General features: G+C 43.2%; 1 long non-coding RNA gene across 1 annotated transcript; it reads left to right on the forward strand.

Moving 5' to 3' along the window:
* Positions 1–57: 57 nt before the first annotated feature.
* Positions 58–15,038, forward strand: LOC107133301 (uncharacterized). The gene is made up of 3 exons (XR_001502215.3): positions 58–250; positions 6,309–6,496; positions 14,628–15,038. It is a non-coding gene; the product is annotated as an uncharacterized lncRNA (long non-coding RNA).
* The last annotated feature ends 1,973 nt before the right edge of the window (positions 15,039–17,011 follow it).

Below are 17,011 nucleotides of genomic sequence, written 5' to 3' on the forward strand. Positions count from 1 at the left end.
AGGGGCCCCACTCTGCTCTCTGATTGGTCGAGCCCTGTATCGCGGGCCGTCCGGCGCTCCTGGGTCAATGCACCAAGCTTGGCCTTTCTTTTTGCAGAGGGAGATCTAGCTACTCGCTGCTGTAGGAGTTCCGAAGAGTTATGACTGAGCTTGCAAGACTGTTGTTTCAAGAATTGCAATTGAGCTACTTTCGATTTTTTTTTTAAGCTTTTTGCCTTTTTCTTTGTTCAACCTTATAAATGCAGAAATGGTAAGGCCTCGCTTTTCTCTCGCACTTCTTAAAGCAACCCACATTGCCCCGCCTCGTTGTACTTTCGCGCATGCTCACTGGCTTCGGTAACGGCCTGGAGACGGTCTTGCGGGGAGCTTGTCAGCGCTGTTCTCAACCGGGAGGAATATTTGCACATGCCGTTTGATTCTCCTATCCCCTCTTGCATCTGCCTCCAATGCGGGAGACCCGGGTTTGATTCCTGGGTCGGGAAGATCCCCTGGAGAAGGAAATGGCCACCCACTCCAGTACTCTTGCCTGGAAAATTCCATGGACTGAGGAGCCTGGTAGGCTACAGTCCATGGGGTCGCAAAGAGTCGGACACGACTGAGCGACTTCACTTTCTTTCTGTCTGCGCTTTTCTCAACTGGCAAGAATATTTGCACATAGCGTTTGATTCTCCTATCCGCACTTGGTCTTGCCAAGATTTGGGGGAAAATTTTTTTTTTTGAGAAATTATTTTTTAACTTGTGAAACGAGGAATGTTGCTCACCATCTAGTGTGTGTGTGTTTTTTTAATTAATTTTTATTGGAGTATAGTTGCTACCATCCGGTTTTAAAAGAATGAAGTCAGCCACTGCAGTCCCCGATTTACAATATAGGTACCCTGAGAGGTATTCGGGACAGAACGAGGCACTTTGTGCTTTGGGGAAGAAAAGGCAAAACTATTAGATAATTAGATATATTCTAAGAATTTTTTTAAATTAATCCAGATTCTTGCATCTTTCCATACTTCTTTTAAAAAGCGCTAAAATCATGAACTATTTGCTCCTAGAAGCAACCTTATACTAAGACTTAAGCTTGATCGCACATACCCCTTTAGCCAAAATTACATATGTACTGGCTTCTCCCCCTTCCTCTTCCAAGCAGTTCCTCAGAGCTATGCTGTGCATTTTTGTTTTAGTCAACAAACCATAGTTACTATTCCTCCTTTGTTGACGAGTGACTCTGCCTCAAAACTGCTTTCGTTGTGGCCACCAGCTTTATTTTTGCTAAATATGATGGGCACTATTTACTAGTCCTTACCTAATGTGACCTTAAGGCTTCCCTGGTGACTCAGACGTTATAGAATCCATTTGTAATTCAGGAAACCTGGATTCAATCCCTTGAGGAGGGCATGGCGACTCACTCCAGTATTCCTGCCTGGAGAATCCCATGGATAGAGGAACCTGGCAGGCTACTGTCCGTGGGTTGCTAATTGTGGGACACGACTGAAGAGACCATAGGACAATTTTTGACATTGATCACTACCCTCCCCCCAAGTTGTTTGTTGTTTTTTAGTTACTACTAGGAAATAATACAAGTGCTTTGTAGAAAATTAAGATTAAAAAAATCCAAAGAAATAATTAAGAATTGCTTCTATTCCACTATTTAGACATAAACATTGGTAACAATTTGGGACATATCTTTCCAATTTTAAAATTATGAATAGAAATAATTTTGTTCGTTTGTTCACCAAAACAATTACATTTACTTTACCATTGTAGAATATTTGTTTTAAAAATAGATCTTCATGATACTTCCCTCTAAGTCCATTGGTTAAGGCTTCTCCCCAAATGCAAGAGGTGTGGGTTCAGTTCCTGATGATTGGGGAAATAAGATCCCACATGCCTAGCAGCCAAACAACCAAAACATAAAACAGAAACAATATTGTGACAAATTCAGTAAAGACTTTAAAAATGATCCACACCCTGAAAAAAATTTTTTTAAAACTTCATTACTTTAATGGTTTAGATGCACCACAATTTATTCACTTCTTTATGTTGGACATTTGTGCTTTTTTGGTTGTTTTTTCATTTTACAAACTGAAATGAATGTGTGTGTGAGAGAGAGAACTAGAACCACTTCCATTAAAACAATAGTTGAAAGTGAAAGTCACTCAGTTGTGCCCTACTCTTTGTTATCCCATGCACTGTACATTCCTTCAATTCTCCAGGCCAGAGTACTGGAGTGGGTAGCCTTTCCCTTTTCCAGGGGATCTTCCCAACCCAGGAATTGAACCCAGGTCTTTCGCATTGTGGGCAGATTCTTTACCAGCTGAGCTACAAGGGAAGCCCAACAATTCTGCAGTGGGTAGCCTATCCCTTCTCCAGAGGATATTCTATACCCAGGAATCAAACCAGGGTCTCCTGCATTGCAGGCAGATTCTTTACCAACTGAGCTATCAGGGAAGTTGGAACCAGCCAAACTATATTTACTACCATCCATTGTGTGCAGATCAGCCTGTTCCCATAAGGACTGCTGCCATTACCAAGTGCATGCTCCCTATAGGTCAGTTCATTCCAAGAATGACTAACATTTACCAAGCATCCACTGTAGGTATACCCCAGTAACAACAATTATCATTACTAAGCACTGCGTGCAAGTCAGTGTGCTCCAGTGAGAACAACTTCCGTCACCTCATGGTTATCACTTCCCCATGCGAGGCCTTGCCCAAAGACCCTGATGCTCAGAGTTTCATTTCAGCCTCACACCAATCCAGTGTGTGAGGCAGTGCTCTTCACCCGTTTCATAGACAAACTGAGACTTGGAGAAGTAGAAGTGACAAAGCAGGTTGAAAGCCCACCTGGCCCCCAGTGTCAGATGGACACAAAGTCCTTAAGCATGCTTTAGCTGGAAGTGCTGGCAGTAGATGAGGCAAGCATGGTCTTTGACTCCAGATAACTTTCCACTGGTGAAGGTTTATACAGTAAATCACCATTACGACCCTGCCCGGCTGCCATGAGAATGCAACTCTCACACCTCTGACTGCAGGGAGAGAAGTTGGCCAGGGCCCTCACTGCTGGTCTCTGCTTTGAGGCCAAGACTATGCTTTGGCAGACTGCCCCCAGCCCATGACCAAACTTGGCAGGGTTAAGCTGCCACAGCTGGGAGGCTCAGGGCTTCTCTGTGGTCAGAACCAGCTTGCCTGTTTCCTTGGAACTGCACCTCAGGCTAGGTTACTACCTTCCCTCACTCAGGTTCTCTCCCCTTTTTTTCTCAGTCATATCTCCTAATAAATTCCTTGCACATTGAATCCCATCTTGTCATCAGCTTCTCAGATGACCAAGAGTGACACTCCCAAGTTTAAGAGACAGTATGAGGACCACCTGCAGTGGAAGCAAGCTTGGGGTGTGTTTGAGGATGCTGGGCTTGGACCAGTGAGCAGACTGGTTTTGCTAGAATGGGAGATTTAGGTAGGGGCAGATGGATGACATAGCAAAAAAAGCTGAAAGGACAGCGAAAGGAAAGTCCTTTTATTTTTTTTTAACATATAAAAAAATTTTAACCATCTTTAATATACAAGTGGGCTTCTCTGAAGGCTCAGTGGTAAAGAATCTGCCTAAAATGCAGAAGACTCAGGTTCGATCCCTAGGCTGGGAAGATCACCTGGAGAAGGAAATGGCAACCCACACCAGTATGCTTGCCTGGAAAATCCCTTGGAAAGAGGAGCCTGGTGGGCTACAGTCCATGGGATTGCTGGAGTCAGACACGACTTAGTGGCTAAACCACAACCACTGATACACAGTTAATCAGCCAAATAACATAATCTAAGGGCACAGGAATGGAAATCAGAATGCATTCACAGTTCTAATTCATCACCTAGTACCTGTGAAACCTTGGGCAAGGGGAACAGGCAGAAGAATGGCTTCTCAGAGATGGCCACATCCTAATTCCCAGAGTCTGTGAAAATATTCCGTTTATATGACTAGGGGGGATTGTGATACCAGATGGAAATAAGGTTGTTAATCAGCTGACCTTAAAATCAGGAGTTTACCCTCAATTATCTGTGTGGGCCCAATGTAATCACAAAGGTCCTTAAATGGAGAAGAAGGCAGGCTTGTTAGAAGGAGAGGGATTCCACGTGAGAAAAACTTGACCAGCCATTGCTGGTTTTGCAGGTGGAGGAAGGGGCCAGAAGCCAAGGAGTGCAGGGAGCCTATAGAAGCTGAAAAAGGCAAGGAACCAGATTCCTCTCGAGGCTCCAGAATGAATGTAGCCCAGCTGACACCTTGATTTTAGCCCAGTGAGACCCATTTCAGACTTTTGACGTCCAGAACCGTAAGATAATAAATTCATGTTGCTGTAAGCCACTAAGTTTCTGGTAATTTGTTGTAGCAACAATAAGAAAGTTATACAGAATATGACCTTTCCTCACTAAGCCTCAGTTTTCCTATCTCTAAAATGGGTTTGTCAACACCCCTGAAATGATCATAGTGAGAATTAAATGAAACACAGGTGGTATGCTTCATACACAACCTAGCACCTCCTGCTGCTGCTGCTGCTGCTGCTGCTAAGTTGCTTCAGTCGTGTCCAACTCTGTGCGACCCCATAGACGGCAGCCCACCAGGCTCCCCCATCCCTGGGGTTCTTCAGGCAAGAACACTGGAGTGGGTTGCCATTTCCTTCTCCAATGCATGAAAGTGCAAAGTGAAAGGGAAGTCGCTGAGTCTTGTCCGACTCTTAGCGACCCCATGGACTGCGGCCCACCAGACTCCTCCATCCATGGGATTTTCCAGGCAGGAGTACTGGAGTGGGGTGCCATTGCCTTCTCCGAGCACCTCCTAATGGGAGGCTATTACTATTTTTACATTATATAAAACTCATAAATACAAACATAAAATTAATTAACTAATTGATTAATAATCCAACCAACCAAAAGCAATGAGCATCTTATGATTTTCCTTCCAGACTTCGTTGTATATAAATGTGAATATGCATATATGATAATTTGGATTCAATATGAACTGGGTCAAATTATACATGCATGCTACTGTGTAATTTGCTGTTCTTCACTTCCTCCTGTCATGTCCGTGAATAAACTACTACAGCAACATTCTTAATGGCTGCACAGGATTCTATTGTGTCTATCAATCCCTTGTTTAAACACAACATTTGCCATTTGGGAATACTTTAGGTGATCTCACTAGTAGGCTCTAGAAACATCTCACAATGTGTGTTCTTTTACATGTACATATTCTTTACGTGTACACTTACTTGGTTGGTTGTTTTCTCCTAAGGACAAAAATCATAGAAGTGAGCCAAACATTTGCATTTTAAGTTTGGGATACCATATTCCATACTGTGTGAAGTCTCTGTGACTGACTGATTTTTAAGCCAAAAGGAAACCTTATGATCAACAGATTTATTCTGTTGTGTCTTTTCTTTTTTTTAATTTGGCTGTGTTGAGTCTGAGTTGCGGCACACAGGATGGGCCTGCTCAGCAGTTGTGGTGCTCAGGCTTAGTTGCCCTGTGGCATGGGGGATCCCAGTGCCCCAACCGGGGGTTAAACCCACGTCTCCTGCATTACAAGGCAGATTTTTCTTTTGAACTTTTTTTTTTTTAATTTTATTTTTAAACTTTACATAATTGTATTAGTTTTGCCAAATATCAAAATGAATCCGCCACAGGTATACATGTGTTATGGGTATAGCTGATTAATGGGCTTCTATGTTAGCTCAGCTGGTAAAGAATCCACCTGCAATGCAGGAGACCCGGGTTCAATTTCTGGGTCGGGAAGATCCCCTGGAGGAGGACATGGCAACCCACTCCAGAATTCTTGCCTGGAGAATCCCATGGACAGAGCAGCCTGGCAGGTTACATCCCATGGGGTTGCAAAGAGCAGACAGGACTGAGTGACTAAGCACAGCGCAGCACAGCATAGCCGATTAACAGTGTTGTGATAGTTTCAGGTGAACAGCGAAGGGACTCAGACAAGGCAAATTCTTAACCACTGGACTACCGGGGACATCCTTCTCTCATGGTTTTTGTTTGCTTGTTTTTGTTTTACCTTCTCATTTGTCTTTCAATGTTCCTTTCTATCTCCATGAAGTTTTATATTCATGATTTTAACAATATATATAGAATATATTCGATCCACATAAGAACACAAACTTCTGTATTATCTCTTATTTAATATTCTATGTTGAATATTTTCTGTTACTAAATACATTTGAAAAAATTGTTTTTTAAAACAACTGTCAATTATGATGTCATGAATAATTTGATCATGCATTTGTTGTTAGATATTGAGACTGGTTCTCATTTACCCTCCCATAGTTTAGGAAACTGATGTTCAGAAAGCCTCAGGGACTCGCCAAAGGCTGAAATCCAACTGAAAGGAGAACATATCTTGTATGTGGGGAGAGGACTTCTGCCAGCCAGAGCGGTGGAGCCAGGCACACTTGCAGATGCCTCCAGAAAGCCTTGTTTTTGTCTAGAAACCAAGAAGTGCTTTAAAAATCCAGGTAAAAGCTCAGCCCTGGGGGACTTTTTTAGCTCCTGACACTTATTGCTGACTCAGGTCACAGTAGAGGTCTTAAAGGAGGTGGAAAAAGCAATTTTTAAAAAGAAAAACAATGTTAGTATTTATGGACACACATCTACTCTGTACATTTGCCTTTCTGGGTTGTAAATTGTCTGTGAGTCTGGGCAAGGAGCTTTTGTAGGGCTGCTCTGGGTAGACTAGAATGAATGAGCCTGTAAAACCACAGGCTGTTTTTGTTTGTTGAGTAAGGGCAGGAAATTCACTGATGTGGTTATTCAGCGGAATGGCTTCATTCCAGTTTTACTCTAGTGCTTCTGCTAGAGAAAGTGTTCATAAGGGAGGCCTGAACAAAGATAAATCTCCCACCTGTGGCCAAAACTTGAGTTCATAAACTGTCATCAAGGCCATTTCAGTGACCTTGGAACTGTGACTCCAGGGGTCCAGGCTCTGGCTCTTGGCCAAGGAGATGGACTGAGACATTGTTCTAGAAATTGACCTTCAACTGGTTTCCATCATTCCACTTGTTAGTTTTTTTTTTTTGAGATTTTTGCTTTTCCTCTCCGAGAATTTCAAAACATTTTAAAACACACTCATTCCCATTGGCACCTTCTGCATAAAATAGTTCAGGAAAGAGGCAGAAAATTAATTTTAAAAACAAGGAAATTCTAGTTCTTCAGAAAATTAAAAATGGAATTACCATATGATTCAACAACCCCACTTCTGAGTGTAGATCCAAAGGAACTGGAAGCAGAGTCTCAGAGAGATCTTTGTAAATCGTGTCCACAACAGCCTCATTCACAATAGCCAAGAAGCAGAAGCAGCCAGTGTCCATCGACAGATGAATGAATAGACAAAATGTGGTGTATACATACAATGAAATACTCTTCAGCTTTATAAAGGAAATGCTGACGTAAGCTACAACATGAATGAAACTTGAGCACATTATGCTAAGTGAAATAAGCCAGAAACAAAAGGACAAATACTGTATGATTCCACTACATGAGATATCTAGTGTTGTCAATTCATAGACACGGAAAATAGAATAGTGTAGCCAAGAACCAGGTAGGGAGGAGGGGATAGGGAGTTGTTTAATGAGAATAGTGTTGCAGTTTTGCGAGGTGAAAACGTCCCAGAGGTTGGTTGCACAATGGTCTAATATAATAACACAATAGAATATTGTAGGCTGCAGTCCATGGGGTCACTAGGAGTCAGACACAACTGAGTGACTTCACTTTCACTTTCATGCATTGGAGAAGGAAATGGCAACCCACTCCAGTGTTCTTGCCTGAAGAACCCCAGGGATGGGGGAGCCTGGTGGGCTGCCATCTATGGGGTCGCACAGAATCGGACAGGACTGAAGCAACTTAGCAGCAGCAGCAGCAGCAGCAGCAGCACCACCCCCCGAAAAGGAATGAAGTGCTGATATATGCTACCATGTAAATGAACCTTGAAAACCCTGGTATAAGTGAAAGAAGCCAGACACAAAAATCAAATATTTTATGGCTCTATTTATGTGAAATATCCAGAATAGGTAAATCCACAGGCACAGAAAGCAGACTGATGGTCACCATGCCTAGGAGTAGGAAATGGGAAACTACTACAGTTTTATTTTGAGGTGATAAAAATGTTCTGAAACCTGATAGAGGTGGTGGTTATACAGCACTGTGAATGTATTAAATGCCACTGCACGATTCATTTTTTAATTTTTATTTATTTTTTGGCCACATCAAGCGGCATGTGGGATCTTAGTTCCCCACCCAGGAATCAAACCTGAGCCCCACGCAGCACAAGCTCAGGGTCTTAACCACTGGACCACCAGGAAAGCCACTCCACACTTTAAGAATGGTTAATTTTTGTTACATGAATCTTCAGTTCATTTCAGTTCAGTTGCTCAGTCGTGTCTGACTCTTTGTGACCCCATGGACTGCAGCACACCACGCCTCTCTGTCCATCACCAACTCCTGGAGTTTATTCAAACTCATGTCCATTGAGTCAGTGATGCCATCCAACCATCTCATCCTCTGTCGTCCCATTCTCCTCCTGCCTTCAATCTTTCCCAGCATCAGAGTCTTTTCAAATGAGTCAGCTCTTCACATCAGGTGGCCAAAGTATTGGAGTTTCAGCTTCAGCATCAGTCCTTCTAATGAATATTCAGGACTGATTTCCTTTAGGATCCAACTTTAGGTTGGATCTCCTTGCAGTCCAAGGGACTCAAGAGTCTTCTCCAAGACCACAGTTCAAAAGCATCAATTCTTTGGTGCTCAGCTTTCTTCACAGTCCAATTCTCACATCCATACATGACTACTGGAAAAACCATAGCTTTGACTAGATGGACCTTTGTTGGCAAAGTAATGTCTCTGCTTTTAAATATGCTGTCTAGGTTGGTCATAACTTTTTTTCCAAGGAGTAAGAGTCTTAATTTCATGGCTGCAATCACCATCTACAGTGATTTTGGAGTCCAAAAAAATAAAGTCTGTCACTGCTTCCACTGTTTCTCCATCTATTTGCCATTAATTGATGGTACCGGATGCCATGATCTTAGTTTTCTGAATGTTGAGCTTTAAGCCAACTTTTTCACTCTCCTCTTTCACTTTCATCAAGAGGCTCTTTAGTTCTTCTTTGCTTTCTGCCATAAGGGTGGTGTCATCTGCATATCTGAGGTTATTGATATTTCTCCCGGCAATCTTGATCCCAACTTGTGCTTCCTCCAGCCCAGCATTTCTCATGATGTACTCTGCATATAAGTTAAATAAGCAGGGTGACAATATACAGCCTTGACATACTCCTTGTCCTATTTGGAATTAGTCTGTTGTTCCATGTCCAGTTCTAACTGTTGCTTCCTAACCTGCATACAGGTTTCTCAAGAGGCAGGTCAGGTGGTCTGGTGTTCCCATTTCTTTCAGAATCTTCCACAGTTTGTTGTGATCCACACAGTCAAATGGAGAAGGCAATGGCACCCCACTCCAGTACTCTTGCCTGGAAAATCCCATGGACGGAGGAGCCTGGTAGGCTGCAGTCCATGGGGTCGCTAAAAGTCAGAAGCGACTTCACTTTCACTTTTCACTTTCATGCATTGGAGAAGGAAATGGCAACCCACTCCTGTTTTCTTGCCTGGGGAATCCCAGGGATGGCGGAGCCTGGTGGGCTGCCATCTATGGGGTCGCACAGAGTCAGATACGACTGAAGCGACTTAGCATAGCATAGCATACACAGTCAAAGGCTTTGGCATAGTCAATAAAGTAGAAATAGATGATTTTCTGGAACTCTCTTGCTTTTCTGATGATCCAGCAGATGTTGGCAATTTGATCTCTGGTTCCTCTGCCTTTTCTAAAACTAGCTTGAACATCTGGAAGTTCACGGTTCACATATTGCTGAAGCCTGGCTTGGAGAATTTTGAGCATTACTTTACTAGCGTGTGAGATTAGTGCAATTGTGTGGTAGTTTGAGCATTCTTTGGCATTGCCTTTCTTTGGGATTGGAATGAAAACTGACCTTTTCCAGTCCTGTGGCCACTGCTGAGTTTTCCAAATTTGCTGGCATATTGAGTGCAGCACTTTCACAGCATTATCTTTAAGGATTTGAAATAGCTCCACTGGAATTCCATCACCTCTACTATTTTGTTCGTAGTGATGCTTCCTACGGCCCAGTTGACTTCACATTCCAGGATGTCTGGCTCTAGGTGAGTGATCACACCATCGTGATTATCTGGGTCATGAAGATCTTTTTTTGTAGTTTTTCTGTGTATTCTCACCACCTCTTCTTAATATCTTCTGCTTCTGTTAGGTCCATACCATTTCTGTCCTTTATTGTGCTCATCTTTGCATGAAATGTTCCCTTGCTATCTCTGATTTTGTTGAAGAGATCTCTAGTCTTTCCCATTCTATTGTTTTTCTCTATTTATTTGCACTGATCACTGAGGAAGGCTTTCTTATCTCTCCTTGCTATTCTTTGGAACTCCGCACTCAAATGGGAATATCTTCCCTTTTCTCCTTTGCTTTTCACTTGTATTCTTTTCACAGCTATTTGTAAGGCCTCCTCAGCCATTTTGCTGTTTTACATGAATCTTACTTCAATTAAAAATATAAGCAAATTCTAGAAGTCACCTGCAGATGTTTTTAGGCTCAGAGATTGCTTACATGGTTACTCTGCAATTGGCATGTGCTTTCAGAGACTGGGAAACAACAATAGATTAAGGAATACAGACACTGGTGTTGCCTTTGCCAACACCCATTTCTCTTTCAATTAATATCTCCCCACTCTTCCTTTGGAATCATCCTTCTGTCACTCTCAGTTCCTGTGGTTTAGGTGGGGCTGCAGGGATAATCACGTGACCCAACTCTAGCCAACCAAAGCATTGGATCCCTCTTGTCTAGCCATTGGTTCAGGGAAGCACAGGTGTGTCAAGCCAAACCAGTGAGACTCAGTTCCAGGACACTGGGAAGAGTGAATCTCTCTTCCAGCAGTGCTGCTGAAGATAGAATATGTCAGCCTAGAGATGTTGGTGGTCATCTTCCCACCAGGACCAAAGAGGCTGCCTGGGAAAGGAGCCAATACAGAGGAAAGTATCTCTGAGATAGTCATCATGATATGATGACATTGACACTGTTTGACCCCTAGATGGAGCCAAGCATGAAACAAGATCTACCCTTGGACTTTTCAGATACAGGAGCCAGCAAATTCCATTTTGGACGTGTGCCTATTTAAGTTGAATGATTTTCATTTGCAACAGAATGAGTCCTTGATCACTGCAGATGATCTGCTCATCAAAAAGTAGCTAGAAATAGAAACAAGGTCTCCCAAGTCATGCTAAAACTAAGTGAAGCCTCATTCTTTCAGACCTTAAACTATCAAGACAGTGATTATTCAAACTGGAATCTTTACTATCTTCATGAAAAATGGCTTGCCTTATGTCTTTTTTAAAAATCCTAATCTCTGTATCCAGGAATCTGTATTTTTATTATTATTATTTTAAGATTTATTTATTTATTTTTGGCTTTACTGGATCTTTGTTGCTGTGCACCAGGCTTTCTCCAGTTGCAGCCAGAGGGGGCTACTCTTGGTTGCGTTATGTGGGCTTCTCATTGCAGTGGCTTCTTTTGTTGCGGAACACAAGCTCTAGGCATGCAGGCTTCAGTAGTTTCGGCGCATGGGCTCAGTAGTTGTGGCTTAGTTGCTCTGCAGTATTTGGGATCTTCCCTGCCCAGGGATTGAACACATGTCCCCTGCTTTTGGCAGGTAGATTCCACTAGACCACCAGGGAAGTCCCTTGCCTTATGCCTTAAACAAGAGAAGCCATAGAATGCCCAGCCTGCCCACAGCCCCTGGGAAGCCCTCATGAGTCCATTCCTGCCCCACCTGATAGGCAGTGCACAGGCCTGTCAAACCACCTGTGAACTAGCCTGGCTCAAAAAAGGTGATGCACACCAATCAGATTCGACCTCTTGAATCTGCACTAGTATATGAGAAGGAACAGGCAGGTGTAAGTAACTGGTAGGAGCTAGTGCAGAAAGGAGAAGATGTACAGATGGTGCAAAGGGGCCATTAAAGGAGTCTTGCGCAGGCTAGAAATCGGAGGCAACAGGGAGTGTGGGTAAAAGGGTAAATAGTATGGAGAAGAAATGGCCCACAGATAGTGGGAAAACAGCAGATTCACAGAGAACAGTGAGTACCGAAGAGATGGCTTCCCTTCTCCAGAGCTGACCACTCCACAAAAAGGCTCCAGGTGGGTTCCAGACCACCAGCACCCTTTCAGCAAACATTTTGGTTTTTAAAATTTATTTTGTCTAACTAAGTATAGTTGATTTACAATGTTGTGTTAATTTCTTCTATATAGCAAAGTGATTCAGCTACATATATATATATATATATATACATTCTTTTCATATTCTTTTCCATTATGGCTTATCACAAGATATTGAATATAGTTCCCTGTGCTATACACTAGGACCTTGTTGTTTATCCATTCTCTGTATAACAGTTTGCATCTACTAATCCCAAACTCCCCATCCATCCCTCCCACCCCCATCCCCTTGGCAACCACAATTCTGTTCTCTGTGTGAGTCTTTTTCTGTTTCATAGATAAGTTTGTGTCATATTTTAGATTCCACATGTAGGTGACAGATATGGTATTTGTCTTTTTCTTACTTAATATTCTCTAAATCCATCCATGTTGCTGCAAATGGCATCATTTCATTCTTCTTTATGGCCCAGTGGTATTGCACTGTATGTATGCACCACATCTTTACCCATTCATTAGTCCAAGGACATTTAGGTTGTTTCTATGTATCGCCTACTGTGAATAGTGCTACTATGAACACTGAGGTGCAGGCATCTTTTTAAATTATGGTTTTGTCCAGATACATGCCCAGGAGTGGATTGCTGGATCATGTGGTAACTCTATTTTTATTTTTTTGAGGAACCTCCACCACACTGTTCTCCACAGTAAATTTCTCAATTTACATTCCTGCCACCAAAAGAAACACCTTATTCTTAAGGTGACCTCAGCACTTCTCTGTCCCAAGGAAACCAAAAGAACCTGCCCACGTTATTTTTATGTTAATCAGTACTCTTTCAGTTGCAAGTGACTAAAATGCAGTGCAAATGGAATCCTTAAAGAAGAAAAGGTATTAGTTCTGGTACTAGGATGCCAATGGATAGTTGACCTCAGAAGTATCTGGGTCCACAGGCTTAAATGGTGCCCTAAGTATCCCTTCTATTTGTCAACTTTCTTGGCCTCTGGGCTGGTGTCAATCCCAAGTAGACTCTCCCTTAATGTTACCAGACAGTCATTGTGGTCAGCTGCTTCTAAGACAGCCCCAGTGATCCCCCTACCTCCTGGTATTCACAGCCTTGTGCAATCCCTTCCCCTTGAGTAACCTGCTTCTAATCAATGCTGCTGCTAAGTCACTTCAGTCGTGTCTGACTCTGTGCGACCCCAGAGATGGCAGCCCACCAGGCTCCCCCATCCCTGGGATTCTCCAGACAAGAACACTGGAGTGGGTTGCCATTTCCTTCTCCAATGGATGAAAGTGAAAAGTGAAAGTGAAGTCACTCAGTCCTGTCTGACTCTGCGATCCTATGGACTATAGCCCACCAGGCCCCTCCATCCATGGGATTTTCCAGGCAAGAGTACTGGAGTGGGGTGCCATTGCCTTCTCTGCTTCTAATCAATAGACTGGAGGAAATGGCAACCCACTCCAGTACTCTTGCCTGGAGAATCCCATGGACAGAGGAGCCTGATGGGCTACAGTCCATGGGGTCACAAAGAGTCAGACACGACTGAGTGACTAACACTGTCACTGTCGCTGTCATGTTAATGGAGGTCACTTCTGTGATTAGGTTATATAAGACTGGGACTTAGCTCTTACTGGTGCAGACTCTATTGCCATCTCCTCTGGTTAAATTTCATAAAATCGCCTGCCAAGTAGAAAGACTCATGTGATAAGGAACTGAGGGTGGCCCTTGGCCAACAGCCAGTGAAGACTTGAAACCCTCAGTCCAATGTCCCACCAGGAACTGAATCCTGCCAACAACCACCGGGTGAGGTTGGAAGCAGATTGCTCCCCAGTCAAGGCTCCAGATGAATGAACTGTCTGGCTTCCAGCGAAAAACCTACGTGTAATTTCTCAGGCCATAGGCAATTCAAAGGCTTTACCTGGCAGGCCTCTGGGAGGAAAGCTGCCCTTCCCACACCAGACCTGGTGCATGGGCAGCAGATTGCTGTCTCTAAGGGAGTTGCATTCAAGGACTCAGCCCCTCTTACCTGTCAAACTCTCATGTGTATTGTGCTCCTTGCTTCCTGGGTCCCTTTATCTGAGGTCCTAGGCAGAGGTCCTCTCCAGGCACCTCTGCCAAGGCCTTCTTATGGGGGAGGGTGGGGCATGACCTTGCAGTCACTTGCTCACTCTGACCTCATACCCAGTATTCTTCTACTCCTATCCCTCCTCTCTCTCCGTCCCCACCCTGAAAGTCCCAGGGGCTATAAAATCTCTTCAACCCTGAGATGTATATAGGGGAAAATTCAATGGGGAGAGTAGGTACTTCCTCCAGTTTCAGTCTCTTCTCTAAACCATCTAAGCAAATGATCAAAGGCTTAACTTTTTCATTTTCAGCTTGTAGCTTTAATTGGCTACTTGCACACCTGACACTTGAGCACTCTGTCCCAGCTAGACTGGGATCCTGACAAGGAGACCCCGCCGCCGCCGCCGCCAAGTCGTTTCAGTCGTGTCCGACTCTGTGCGACCCCACGGACTGCAGCCTACCAGGCTTCTCCGTCCATGGGATTCTCCAGGCAAGAACACTGGAGTGGGTTGCCATTTCCTTCTCCAAGGAGACCCCAGCTTATGCCAAATCTTCACCAGGGATTGAACTCATGCTTCCTATATTGGGAACATAGAGTCTTAATCACTGGACCACCGGGGAAGTCTGACACATTGATTGCAGTCTTTTGAAAGACCCTGAGGCAGAGCTCCTGGTGCACAGAAATTGTGAGATGATATATAATATAGTAATATTATTTTAAACTGCAAAGTCTGTGGTGATTTCTTATGCAGCAATAGCTGACCAATGACAGCCACCAGCTACTTCAGGCCTGAATTTGTTCAGGTTAGCAACTCCAGCAGGAGGAGGGGTTGCCAGCGGAATACAAGGACTGCCTTTCACTAAACCAGACCAACTGTGGGCCCCGCCTTAACCCACTCATTATCACTCTGACCAGCCTGGGTCCTCATCCCCTCCATAGCTCCATTCCAACCCTGTTTGCTTAGAATTGGGGCGGGGCAGCTTTCCAAAGGAAAATAATTGTGCCAATACCAGAAAGAAGAGAAACAGAGGCAGAAAAGCAAAAGCAAGACATATATTCTACAGGTAGCAAGGGGGTAAAAGTGTACACCTTTGCAGAGGTCTTATTGACCAGCTCAAAAGAGCAACTTTCAAGCACTGTGTTAGTAAGCTTTTTGCATGAGTTCACAGCTAATACTAATTACTTATGATACTGGCCACTTTTTTACACTCCATCATTACTTATTAAAATTTTATGAGCTTACTAGAACTTTCTGCATACTCCAGAAATTAAGCAACTCCAGCTGACCCTTGATTTGAACTGTGCAGCTCCACTTACACATGGGTTTTTTTCAGTATATATATTGAAAAATGTTTTGGATATTTGTGACAATTTGAAAAAACTGGCACATGAACCATATAACCTAGAAATATAGAAAAAATTAAGAAAAAGGTAAGACATGAGTGCATAAAATGTATGTAAATAAATAACATACAGAATTTTAAAAATAAAAATATCACATACAAAATATACATTGACTGTTTATGGTATGAGTAAGGCTTGTGGTCAGCATTAGCCTTGACCATGAAGGAACTGGTACCCCCTAACCAGTATGTTGTTCAAGGGTCAACTGTACATTTATTAAAACATATTAACCTACCATTTGCTTTGACTTCCCCAACTTGTTCAAATTAGGAAGGTTTTGCTGTTAATTAACATTTGTCCAGAAGTTCAAGGCAAGTGAACAGAGATTAGATAACCAAAGGGTGCCCAGCTATTTCCCTTAGTCAAAGTTCTAGAAGGGCAAATGTCACAAATACAGAAATATATATGTATATGAAATAATAAATGTATTATCTACATAGACAACTTTTGTAATTTCCACTTAGGAAAGAGAGTTTAAGTTTACTTAAAATGAAATTTACTTTAAAAAAAAAATTATTTCATTTTTTGGCTGTGGTGAGTCTTCATTGCTGCACACGGGCTTTCTCTAGTTGTGGTGAGCAGAAGCTACTCTCTGCGGGCTTCAGTAGTCACAGTGTGTGGGCTCAATAACTGTGGCACATGAGCTTAGTTGCTCCACGGCATGTGGGATCCTCCCGGACCAGGGATCAAACCAGTATCCCTTGTATTGCAAGGCAAATTCTTAACCACTGGACCACCAGGGAAGCCCCCTGCTGAAAAAAAAAAGAAATTTACTTTTAAAATTCAAATTGACTATAATGTAAGTAGTTTAGGGAGCTACATGTTTGGCCTTGCTATGCTATCCTATGCTAAGTCACTTCAGTCGTGTCCGACTCTGTGCAACCCCATAGACGGCAGCCCACCAGGCTCCCCCGTCCCTGGGATTCTCCAGGCAAGAACACTGGAGTGGGTTGCCATTGCCTTCTCCAATGCATGAAAGTGAAAAGTGAAAGTGAAGTCGCTCAGTCGTGTCTGACCCTCAGCGACCCCATGGACTGCAGCCCTGCAGGCTCCTCCATCCATGGGATTTTCCAGGCAAGAGTACTGGAGTGAGGTGCCATTGCTTTGGCCTTACACACTGACTTTGGACTCCTACATAAGATATGGTATATTCTTCTTCTCAGTTTCTTGTGAGAGCCCTTGACTATGATTTTACATCTCAATTGCTGTCATCATCTCTCTAACTCAACCCCTCCTCCACCCACAAAAATTCTAGATAACCCCCCTTACACAGAAATATATGTACATATA

The sequence above is a fragment of the Bos taurus genome, chromosome 17 (assembly GCF_002263795.3).
Source record: "Bos taurus isolate L1 Dominette 01449 registration number 42190680 breed Hereford chromosome 17, ARS-UCD2.0, whole genome shotgun sequence".
NCBI classification, from domain to species: Eukaryota; Metazoa; Chordata; class Mammalia; order Artiodactyla; family Bovidae; genus Bos; species Bos taurus.